Raw genomic sequence first — 12,815 nt, 5'->3', positions numbered from 1 at the left:
ATTTTAACAGGGCAGCTTTGTTATCTAATCAATTTTAATTCTAGAATTGTATCAACAGTTGTGGCTTTGATTTCTTACATTAAAATAAATAAATTTAAAGACATGGGGCATCATTAGGACTCATGACAAAAAAAAAAAAAAGAATCCCAGCCACTCGGGAACTGCCTCTGCAGAATAACAGGATTCCAGACTGTTCTGAGGCCAGAAGCGTTGGAGCAGTTGTGGCTGTTGAGTAGAATTTCTCCTACATTTATTTGCGACCACGTCCATTACAAAGTGATCTTCAGGCTCCCTGATCAGTCACTCTCCACGCTCTTATCATGAATAGCAGCACACTTAGATATCCAGCAAGTGCCCTGCAGAGTGATAAATCCCCAAAGCACAACTAAGACATCTTGGTCTCACTCCCCTCCTCTCCTCTCCTTGAAGATGGAAAGCCTCAAAGCTGCACCCCACACAACGCAGCCTGAAGCGACAGAAAGGACTTATTGCTTGCCGCCTTCTCAGTATTGGCTTTCTTCTGTCTTTATTGGGATTATAAACAAGAAAACAAAGGAAGATAAAATGATACTGTTAATTTGTCTGGAAAAAAAGATATATTAAGAATATATGAGAGAGAGAGAGAGAGAGAAGAAAAGCACCTACCATAGAGGCAGGCAGGGGGTGGGGGTAGGGGTGTGATGGGAACACTAGTGCAGGGATGGGTGTTGGAATATGGTATGACTGAAATCTAATCATGAACAGCTTTGTAAGGGTCTATCTCACAGTGAACCAATTAAAAAGTTTTTAAAAAATATACTCTCTTGTACTGAAAGGAGGTAAAGGGATATATGTGATAATCTTTCAGTACTTGTATTGCAAACCATAATGCACAAAAGGGGAGAGGGAAATAGAGAGGGGGGAGAATATACTCTCTCCAACCAATTATGCCAATTGTCCTTTGGTTACCTAATGTTGATCCATAGATTCAGATTATCTGCCAGGTGCTGTGTTCAGTACTGCAAACCTCCTCCCATCTCATATGGCCTTTTCCTTGGTGAGATGGGGATACATTCCATAGCGCTGGGATCAAACCTGGGCTCCTACAGGCAGATCCAGGTAGGACCTACGTGCTCCAGCCCTTTGGCCCTTCTCACTGGTCCCTTCTCATGACATCTTTACAGTAGCCCTGCAGGGCCACTACTATGTTAGCTCCAGTATCAACTGTGAAAATTAAGGAGACTCCAAGAGGTTAAGTAACCTACCCTACCCATACAAGAGCCGGGAATTGAGCCCAAACTATTCATATCAAAACCCAGAGTAAAATGTGTCTTTGGCTCCTTTTGCTGGCAAGAGGAAAGAGAATGTCAGTAGGGATGAGAGAGCCAGTGCCTGCAAACAAGGGGAAGAGCATGAGAGAGAGGGAGAGCAGCGCAGGGTGTGTGGTGTGGAGGGAAATCGTGGGGAGGGGGGCTGGGGTTTGGACTGAGTATTTAGAAGCTTTCCCCTGCTCCATTCACCAATGGTGGCTCACTCAGAAGACAGGACGTTTTAAGAGATGACCTTCTGCTAAGGTCATGTCCTAAATTTTTCTCCTTTTTTAAAAGTCATTGTCCATGCATCTCTCTCAACATCTTGGTGCTTATCATTATTGTTAGTTATATCACTAATAACCTTTTACTAGCACAACTAGTTTGGGGCTGAGCCACTTTTGCCTTGAAGACAAGGCCAGTTGTCCTTGCCTGGACCTTTATGCTCTGGCGATGTAGACTTCTGGGATCTAGCTGCCTTCCAGCTAATCATCTCGGTCTCCTCTCTCTCTTTCCCCCTCTCTCCTCTCTCTCTCTCCTCTCTCTCTCCCTCCCCCTTCTCTCTCCCTCCCTCTCTCTGGCATCCTTACTGTCCTGTGTCTCTGCCTCTTCAAAGGGGAATAAAATCGGTTTGTGGATGTTCCACTGGGATTGCTATGTGGTGTGTTGCACTAATCAAGTGTCTGAAGTTTGGCCTTCAGAAAGCGGGCTTCTGCTTGTGGTGCTTTATCATCATCAGAGACTCAGCTCTTCCGCCAAAGGGAAGAGTCGGGTCTGAAGTCTACTTACTGGATAAAAAGAAGGCAATAAGTTGAGGACGAGGGGTGGGCAGGAGGCGGACAGGGGACGATCCGTGCTTTCAACAATACATATTTCAATGGTGTCTGGGTGATGTCTTGTGAACAGGGAGACTTGGGGAGGATGAGTTTGAATTTCCACTGACCTTAGAATCAGAGACAAGAGTGGCCTCAAAGGTCAAAGAACTTAAACCGATAGAATCAAAGGTAGAAATGACAACAGAGACCAGACCCTTGTCTTGATACCTAAGCAGCCTCTCCGGGGCCATTAGAGGTGGTTTGCCACAGAGAAAGGCCAAAAGTTATCTTGGCTTCTAGGTCGGGGTTGGCTGATGGCTTCCTGCTACCTTCTTGGAGAATGTGACAATAAACAGGGGCCACTATTCTGAGGGGTTTGGAGTGAGGGGGCAAAGGGCCAGGTGAGGCTTCAGGGAGGCCATCGGAGGAAGGAGCAGTGGGATTTGCCTGGGCGGCAAGCAGAGGGCATTCCAGCTGAGGGGAAACGGCCTCCGTCGGCCCAGAGTGTGCCAAATCTGGCAGCTCAGTATCGGGGAAAGAAGTAAGCAGATTCTTGTGGCGAAAAACTGCTACAGCAGTAAAATTAAATCTCCTTTCAGGAAGAAATGAGAAACCCTCAGAAGAGACGAGAAATCTAAGCCACGGTTCCCTCGTCGGATTGTTTCAAAGAACCACCAGCTCGTGGCAGGGTGAAGAGAGAAGGAAGATGATGCTTGGCCCGGTGGGAGGGCAGGGGGGAGGCGGGGACGTGGCTCAATGGCAGAGCATCGACTTCACACGTGTGAGGCCTTGGCTCCCTCCCTGGCTGGCATCAGAGATAGAGATCAGAGTGGTCAGCTCCTCCCCTGCGCACAGGAAGTGTTTGTTTCCTCTTGCTGTTTTTACGGAGGCTTCAGTCGCCCCCCCTCCCCATAGGGCATCCAGGGCAGGGAGAGTTGGGAGGGGCCAACTATACCTTTCCAAAGCCTTCCCCATTCACCAGATGAAGGATCCCAGGAATCAGAGTCCCTTTCATCTTCCTCACTCAGTTCACCCCACAGCAACACACTGCCCTCTGGCCATGTGGAAGCAGCTGGAAAGAACAGCCCCTGCCAGGAAAAGTGGTTCTGAAACAGGCCTGGATGGATAGAACAGCAGCTATGCCTGAAGCAGGGCGAAGTGTCAAATGCACAGGAGAAGGAGCTAAGGCGGTTGCTGTTGTGTTCATTGCATGGGCTTATGGGAGCTTTTGTCATCCTTTGAAATAATCCTGATTCCAGTCCTATTTGCAGCCAGAGAGATAGTATAGTGGGTAGGGCATTTGCCTTGCATGTGACCGACCTGGGTTTAATCCCCAGCATCACTTATGGTTCCCTGAACGGGGCTGCCAAGACTGATCCCTGAGTGCAGAACCAGGAGTAAGTCCTGAGCACAACTAGGTCTGACACCAAAACCAAACACTAAGATAATGAAAATAAGTACATAATTGAAACAATAAGCAAATGATCACTTTGGACAGGAACTGAGTGTTGAAAGTAGGTAAAGGGATATACCTGACAACCTTTCAGTATCTGTATTTCAAACCATATTTCCCAAAACGAGAGAGAGAGAAAGAGAGAGAGAGAGAAAGAGAGAGGTCTGTCATATAGGTATTGATGGGGGAGTGGAGGGAGAAGAGCAAGAGAGAAACTGGGGATATTGGTGGTGAGAAATACACACTGGTGAAGGAACAAGTTTTGGGACATTATATGACTGAACCCCAATCATGAACAACCTTGTGACTGTGTATCTCACTGTGATTCCATTTAAATAAATAAATAAAAGAAGCCAGGGGCTGGGGAATAGCAGCAACTAAAAATTATAATGTCGACTGAATCTCTCATATGAAGAAACAGAACTTTCATCATCCCTCCTTCCCACAGACACATAAAGAAGAGCCTCTGGAGAAGGCGCTACATTTCCCCCTGCACTGGGGGCAAAGCAAGTGGTTCAGGACAGTCCACCCAAAAATGACTTCACCAAAGAGACTGATGAAAGTAGAACAGGCAAATAGGACTTGAATATACACACAGTTGGGTGTGAGGACATTGGGGGAGGAGGAAAAATCCAATCCTATGGTCAGGCCACAGATGTGAGAGAATGAGAAGCAGGCGGCGACATCAGGAGAGATGCCAGATAGGTGGACAGATGGTAAGGAGGGCTGGCGGGCTGGCCAGTAGCTGGCCTTGGAGGCACACTGTCCCTGAAGGAAGGTTCAATTGGATCTGTATTCTCTGCCACAGGCCGATCACTGACTGTTCCCAGCTTTGATAAGAGCACTAGAAAGTAAAGAAGGCAAGGATCAAGTCCAAATAAATCTCCAGGGGAATTCGGACTGCACATCTTGCTGTGTTTAATGTGTGGCCCCACTGGCACTTGTGAGCTGGAGCTCACCCATCAATATTTATGGGCCCCTAAGATGCCATTAAGCAGGAGAGAGTGATCATAGCTCAGCGTTAATGGGTGAAGGAACGGAATGGATCCCATTTCAATCTCCAAGGAAAAGCTGAAGTGGGCACTGGGTAAGGATCACAGGTGTTACCCCCACCCCCCAAAGTAGTCACTGACATGGATTCCCTAAATTCACTAGCGACTTGAAGTGGGAATACAGCCAAGTCCCTCTTCCTCCCACTGAGCCTCAGTTTTCTCCCCTGCACATGGCAGAGGACCTCTGAGGCTGCTTCAAAGTACTGACATTACATGGTTCAGTGGCAGAAAGACATGATAAGCGAAGTGGAGACCAGGGATGAAGGAAGTTCTAACTCTCAAAACACTTGCCATTGGCTTCAAATAACAGCTGTGAAATTCGGATCAAGTCCGGTTGCATCAGGGCTTGACTGGAGCGGTGTGTGACTCAGTGCGTGGCTGGGAGTGAGATCAAACCTCCCCTTCCTTGACTTTTCCCTGGGGCATCTGGAACAAACGGCGCCGTGTCTCTTCAAACATCACGACGATCACAGCCTTAAATCTCAGGCACTCAGACTTAGCCTTAGACACAAAATGCTGTCAGAGTTCACTGGGAGAGGCGAGTTTCATGCCATCATAGTTTCTTCCCCACCCCTTTCCTGGGACTACTGAAATATGTTACAGAAATACACATAAACTGAGCTCAAGGAGTTGGAAAAGCCATGTTTGGCTTCTTATGAATATGTAAGCAGCTTATTAAGAGCTTATAGTTTACTATAAGAAGCCATGAAGCTCAGGAGAAAAATTATTAGCTCATGTACTTAAAATCTGAGTGCCCCTAAGCCTTAATATTTGAGGGCATGAGAGAAATTTTATTTGAGATAACACAAAACTTCATAGTAAGGTACTATGTATAATGGGTTCTTGCCTTGCATATAGCCAGCCTTGGTTTGATCTCTGGTTCCACATATGTTCAATCCTTGAGTATCCCCAGGAATGAGCTAAATCCAGGAGTTAAGTCCTAAGCACTTCTGGGTGTGCCCCTCCCACCCCCACCCCCCAAAAAAACAAAACAAAACAATTTTTTAAAAATGTCACAATACTATAGGTCTTAATATCACCCAAAGTGAGCACTGTGGTGTGGAGTGTGCTTCCCACTCCAACAACAAGGGTCTCCTTCTCAGAAGCCATGGCAGATAGAGGGAGATGGTTTCTAAGTGTAGGATGTGGATGGTCCTGGTTGGTTCAGAAATGGTGCTCCTGGGGCTGGAGCAATAGCACAGTGGGTAGGGCGTTTGCCTTGCACGCGGCCGACCCGTGTTCGATTCCCAGCATCCCATATGGTCCCCTGAGCACTCACTGCCCGGGGGTAATTCCTGAGTGCAGAGCCAGGAGTAACCCCTGTGCATTGTCGGGTGTGACCCAAAAAGAAAAAAAAAAGGTGCTCCTCCCCAGGGGGGCTGCTGTGCTCACCTGAGTTAGCACCAGGCATCAGCTTTCTCCGGCTCAAACAGCCAGGCTAGATCCAGGGGAAAAGAAAAGAGGATGTCACAAACTGACGTTCCCCATCCGTTCTAACTGGAAGAAGTGGTGGTGAAAGGCCCCCCTCCCAACGTGTACACTTCGGAACTTTTGTCTTGATGTCTTGCTTTCTGTATGCCCCAAAGCTTCTCCTTCCTTTTCCATCTGAGCAGACAATACCTTGCAACACAAAGATGCGTTAGGGAAAAGATAACTTCCTGGAAAAGAAGGATGGTTTTGTGCCTTGAGCCACGAATGAGAGGCAGTTTGTTGAATCAAAAAATAGTGGCTAAGAGCCAACACGTTTGGACAAGACCCTGGAGCCCGCCTGTCTGCCTGGGCGTGAGTCTCTGCTCTGTCCTCCCTGTCCGTGGGATGTGGGGCACGGGACTTAACTGCCCTGACCAGGGGTTTCCTCATCTGTAAAAGAGGGTGGGTATGGGAGCTTAGCCTATGGGGTTGTGGCGATGACAAAAGTGAGGACAGGCTCTGTGTGTGAGGTGGCACTCTGAGGGAGAGACGGGAGCTAGCGTGAGAGTCGTGACATTGAACAGCTTCCAGGCCTGCTGCTGGCCTCCTAGGAGAGTGGTCGGCAACCAAGAGTCCCCTTTCTCTGTCCACCCCTACGGAGAGCTGTGCACATCGTTGAAGAGCCCCGGGCTCATCGTCCTTCAGCCGAGAAGGGACCAAGGAAGCAGGAGAGCTATATCAGAGGCAACTAGCACACAGCCAAGACCCTGGGTTGTAGCTGATTTCTGCGATGCTGGGCTCCGAGCCCCTGGAAGCCAGCACCCTTGCCCAACACCTCACTTGAGGGTGGGAAGGTGCTAACACCCACCGCTGTGCTGCCCTTTGAAAACCCAGATCTGTCACCCTTGGGTCATTTCATCTTCCAGGAGGGGCCCATCCCAGACCCACACTGCCTCCAGCCCAAGCTGCCTCCATCCTGAGGGGAAGCTGGTGGGCCTGTCACCCTCATGTCCACCACATTGGCCAACGCCTCACCTTCCCGGTGACCCCAAACATCCTGGGCCCCTGTGGATCTTGGCCTAGTGGTAATATCCTATTTTTTTTCAGTGGGGGGCGGGGTGGTTTCCACAAAGTTAGATTTCTATCCTGAGGAAACTCTCAGACAACTGAACTAGACTTGCTTTTCCACCCTGCTCAAAATAACAGCATATGTTTCCTGGGTTATGTCAGCTCACTGAGCTGTTAAAGACACTTGGAAGAAAGCAAATGTTCCCCGTGGATGGTGTTGCCACACATTCCACACACGTGCATTGATTGCATGCATGCATGTGTGCGAGCAGACACACACACACACACACACACACACCTCTTTAAATCACCACCTGGTAAAAGTCAGAAAAAGGAGGAGGACTGGCAAAGGGAGAGGAGAATGTTCCGTGCACTCACTCAGTTTTCCTCCAAGAATCAGTGGCCTCGAAGGGATGGCCTTTTAAAATCCACTGACAACTGATTCCATCGGCTGCAAGCTGGGGATAGCATTCGGTCACTCGTGTTGGGGAAGCGACTCTGTTGAGTGGGCTGAAAGGAGACTGGGTCACACTCAGTGCTGTCCCCGCTCTCCATGCTCCCTTGTCTTGACACTGTTAATGGGCCACTGGGTGATAGATGGTGACAAGGCATGACCTCCAGCCTTAGTACTAGAATGGGAATGTCTTATGCAGGGAGCTTTATTGAATTTTAGACAGGTGAGTGATAGTCTTCCCGGATCTTGAGCTCATGTCTAATGTCGTCTGACTGATTGATGCTTTCTCTCACTCTACTGCTCCCTGGAGGAGTAAATCTAATTGAAAAGAACAACACGCGATTTCCACTTAATTAGATATGTTTCCTATAACATTAGAACTTCTTACTAAAATATACAAGTCAAGGCATTCATTTGAATTAGCATAAATGCATACTCAAATGGACTGCTTATTTCAAACCCAGATATATAAATGTGTGGGTATAATTACATGCCTTGGTTCTCCAGGCATAACTGTTTGGAGTGACTGTCTACTTTATGGATATTTCTGGACATTTTGAGATTCTTTTGAAAGTTATTAATCGTGCCTTATAAAAATAGATCCATTACTAACTAGGGGGAAAAACAGAGCTGACTATATTTTGAAGAAATGCATTGATTCCATTAGGCCCATTCATAAACCTACCTCTTTCCATCCCTTCTGGGTCTGTGGATCCAGCTGGGCAGCTCTGGCCTGGATTCCAGCCCTGGTCCCAGTTTATATCATGCTTCTCTTTCATTGACTTCTTGTAACAGAGGAATTTGAGCAAAAGTCTTTCTTCCAACCCTAATAGAAATTTAATGTTTAGCATAAAAACTTGACATGCATCTTCCTTTATTAAGATTTCAACTTCCCTACCAGAGATTCCTTCACTTAAATGAAGAAAGAACCTTTATCTAACCTCTGCCTATCTAGCTAAGAACTTATTTTTCACCTTGTATCCAAGGAAGGAAGGAAGAAAGGAAGGAAGGAAGGAAGGAAGGAAGGAAGGAAGGAAGGAAGGAAGGAAGGAAGGAAGGAAGGAAGGAAGGGAGGGAGGGAGGGAGGAAGGAAGGAAGGAAGAATAAAGGGAGAGAGGGAGGAAGGGAGGGAGGAAGGAAGGAAGAATAAAAGAAGGAAGGAAGGAAGGAAGGAAGGAAGGAAGGAAGGAAGGAAGGAAGGAAGGAAGGAAGGAAGGAAGGTGAGTGGGAGGGAGAGATGGGGAAGGATGGAGGGGGGAGGGAGGAGGAGGGTGGGAGAGAGGGAGGAAAGAAGAAAAGGTGGAATGAAGTAGGATGGATTAAGGGAGGAAAAATGTTAGAATAACAACAGCAACAACAACAATAACAACAGCAAACCATAAAACAAGCCATGATTTTTTTCATCAAATTAGGAGGACTTGATTAAACATATTTATAGTTCTTGCCCTTCTTTTTACTCAACAGCCTGAAATGTGGTGATACATAACTTTTTCCTTGCAGGGACTAGAGAGACAGTAAAGCAGGTAAGGTGCTTGCCCTGCACATGAGCAACCTGGGTTTGATCCCCGGCACCACACTGGTCCCCTAAGCATCTGCAGGACTGATCTCTCAGCACAGTCAGAACAGGAGACAGCCCTGAGTACAAATGGGTGTGCTCCCCCCACCTCCAGCCAAAAGAAAAATAAAAAGCCCAGAACAAAACCAAAGCACTTATTTGCAGCAAAAACTCTCGTGCTATAGTAGATTCTCCACCACCATCTTTCAAAAGAACAGTGCACCTTTGTAGATCAAATGTGTATACAAGCCGACATGTTCTCTCTCTGCTAGGCTGGAAGTTCTCAAATCCCATCTCTGAAGAGGCTATTGAGTTCATCTAAATTGGACACGACGGCAAGTGAAGCTTGAGCGTGAGAGTTTCGTCATCTCTACCCACGTGGCTGCCGCTGACAGTAAGAGTCTGGCAGAGTCCCACTGCGTCAAAGGACATGGTGTGCGACGTACCTGGCCCACCACCTGCCCTGTAGCAGCTAACGCGGCGCAATGGGTAAACGGGGGCAGCACCACGGACAGCTCCTTCCACGCAGCCATCTTTGCCTCTGTTGAGAGCAGCCGGACAGTGGCTGCCTCTGCAGATAGCTCTTAGCCCAGAGAAGGACCCTCTGGCTCTGGAAAGGAGCTGGACCACAGAGTCCCCACCTGCCTTTCTGTGCCAGGGAAAACATGCTCTTCCCCATCTCCATCTGGAGGGGCATTACACGCGTGTAGGTTCCGTCAAAGGGATCTAGGCGGAAGGAAGGGATCTAAGGGAAGTCTTGCTGGCTTAGACATCTGGGTTTCCTTCCTTTTTTTTTTTTTTTTTGTCTTTTATATGTTACATTTAATTTCCCCCGAAATAGTCATACTAACATCAAATGATTCTTTTACTAATTGTTTTTATTACTCTATTTTATTAAATGTTTTTAATTAAAGAACCGTGATTTACAAAGTTACTGATTGTTGAGTTTTAGTCCTGGAATACTTCAACACCAATCCCACACCACCTGGGGTCCTTTCTACATCCTGTGCCTGAGTCCCAGCTGACCATTCTTCATTGATCCCTTTCCAAAAGAGTATTGGGGCTCTGATCTGGCTTCCTGTAGCATCCCTGTAGCACTGTAGCACTGTAGTCCCCTTGTTCATCAATTTGCTCGAGCGGACACCAGTAACGTACCATGTGAGACTTGTTGTTACTGTTTTTGGTATAGCAAATATGCTATGGGGAGCTTGCCAGGCTCTGCCGTGCAGGCGAGATACTCTCGGTAGCTTGCCGGGCTCTCTGAGAGGATGGAGGAATCGAATCCAGGTCGGCTGCCTACAAGGCAAACACCCTACCTGCTGTGCTCTCGCTCCAGTCCTGTGCTATTGCTCCAGTTAGGCTTCATCCCTAAAAGCTGTATTTCTGGACTATTTTTCTGTCTCCGGGAAAATAATCTCGTTCTACCCTGTACCTTTCTTGGCCTGGTGTGTGGGTTTCAGGGCCATTTCCCTACTACACTGAGAACAGTCAGCTCCACGAGTGCAAATATCATCCAAAGCAGTCTCTTTCTAAATAAACCACCGACTAAATGTTAGCAGGCTCCTTTGCTGGATAGGGCACGAGGGGGGTGGGCCGGGGGGTGCTGAGAACATGACATGTTCTTGGATGGCAGCAGTCAACCGCTTGTGTTCCTGCCACGTGCTGGTCCGTGTGGCTGCCCACACCCAACCACCTGCCTCTCTGCCTCATCCCCCACCCCATCTCCAAGGCAGGGCTCTTGCATCCTCTGTGCCAGCCGCTCTTGTTGGGAACACAGGTGGACTCTGAAGCTCTGCTCCTAACATTAGAGGGGGAAAGCCAGGGAGTGTCACTCCCTTTATCACTGATGCCATGTGGATTGTTAAGTATACTCCTTTTAAACTTTCAACCACCCCCTGCCCCCCACCCCCCTCACTGTGAATGTCTCTACCAGCTATACTTCTGTTTTCCAGCTGCTCTGCTTCCTGCCAAACTAGTTCTGTTAGGTGTCAGGAGCGGGATTGTTGTTTTTCAACTTTTCCCTAAAGCAGGTCTTGTTACTACTTCCCTGAGGTGGGGGGTGGGGTGGCACAGGGGAAGTTTGTTTGACATGCTTCCCTCTCCCACCCAGTTCACACAAGGTGATTTGTTTTCCCACAGCTGACCTAAACACAGTACAGTTAAAATGGTATATTTAAAATATATATATTTTAAAATTTAGATTTGCCATAACCCACTAGTAGAGCCAATCCTAGACCACCCTCTTCACCCAGTTCAGGCTGTTCCCATGCTTTTGACACAAGGCCTGGGCTTCGGGGCCGTTTCCCTGCTGGCCCCGACACAGTCAGCAACGTGAAGAATAGCTGTTTCCTCAGCTGGGCTCACCAGTCTGCGCTCACCACTGGCTTGCGCCAGCCAGCAAAGAACAGACAGGTACAGTGGTGGGTGGCTGGGAAAATCAGAGTTTTTAATGACTCTTCACTGCCTACAAATGACACACGACCCCCGTCATTCTTGGCATCAGCGTCCTTGGTGTGGCTTCTGCCAATGAGGTCAATTCATAATTCCTGAGCAAGTTTAGCCAGAATATTCATCCGTATCCCTCAGTCATTCTGAAATAAGTTCCCCCTTCTCAAGGCCACCCTAAGTGCCATTCTCTGCACAGCCTTGACTAAGGAACAACAAAAACTTCTATTTGATAAAATCTTAGACTATGCTAGTTACTAGACTAAGCGCATTGGACATCATTCAGTCCTAATGAAACAAGGACAGAAACAATCCCCCCCACCATCCTACTTCATCATAACCCATACTTTACAGATCAGAGTCAAAGTTCTAGAACTTTGGGCTTCATAGTCAAGATAGTATAACTATTGTCTTTGAACCTAGGTGGCCCGAGTTGGCAACCTAGACTCTAAGTCACCCAACCCATGGTACTACTACATCCCGCCCCAACCCTGGACTAGCTACAGCAGATTACTCCAACCTCCTCTTGTGTGATTATTCATTTCTTTATTTGAGTTTGCGAGCCACACCCAGCAGTGTTCAGGAACTACTCGCTAAGCTCAGTTGCTCCGGGGACCATGTGGTACCAGGGACTGAACCCAGTGCCACCTGCATGCAAAACATGTGTTTGTTCTGGTGAACTCTCTCTCATGCTGTGATGATTCCCCTCATATTTGCCTCTCCGTTGCGTCTATGAACAACTAATTCTGCCCTTGGTCATTCATATTCATCCCTACCTATAGCTGGCACAGTGCCTGAAATCTCAGTGGAGGGAACCCTGCCAAGGGGCAAAGGGTCTTTGGCGTAGAGAAGGGAATGGCTCTACCTCAAAAACCTCTGAGCCCCGAGAGAGGGAATAGGGAGAAACTCCTCAATCTATTCAAAACCCCTTGAAGAAAAGCCCAGTCGCTGGGGTCGGTCAAGGTTAAGATCCCTGCCACTAGGCAGAGCCCAGAACCCAGCGGCAGGGGGCGGCCTTTCCCACTAGCTCCTTCGCCACCCACTCCCACCCCCACCTCACCACCCCTTGTCACAGGGACCGTGATGGGATAATAGCAAACCGGCTCTGAGAGCAAGAGTCATCATGTGGTTCACCTCAGAGAGAGATTGTGTGTGTGGCCTGAGGGAAGCCAGCCAAGCCTCGGGCTGAGGCAACACTGCCTGGGACTTGGGAGCTGAAGGAGGGGCAGGACAAATGACCGCAGGCGAGGCTCCTACACTCTCTAATGCACTGG

Source organism: Sorex araneus, chromosome 8 (genome assembly GCF_027595985.1).
Source record: "Sorex araneus isolate mSorAra2 chromosome 8, mSorAra2.pri, whole genome shotgun sequence".
Taxonomy (NCBI): domain Eukaryota; kingdom Metazoa; phylum Chordata; class Mammalia; order Eulipotyphla; family Soricidae; genus Sorex; species Sorex araneus.
This window is presented reverse-complemented; position numbering follows the sequence as displayed.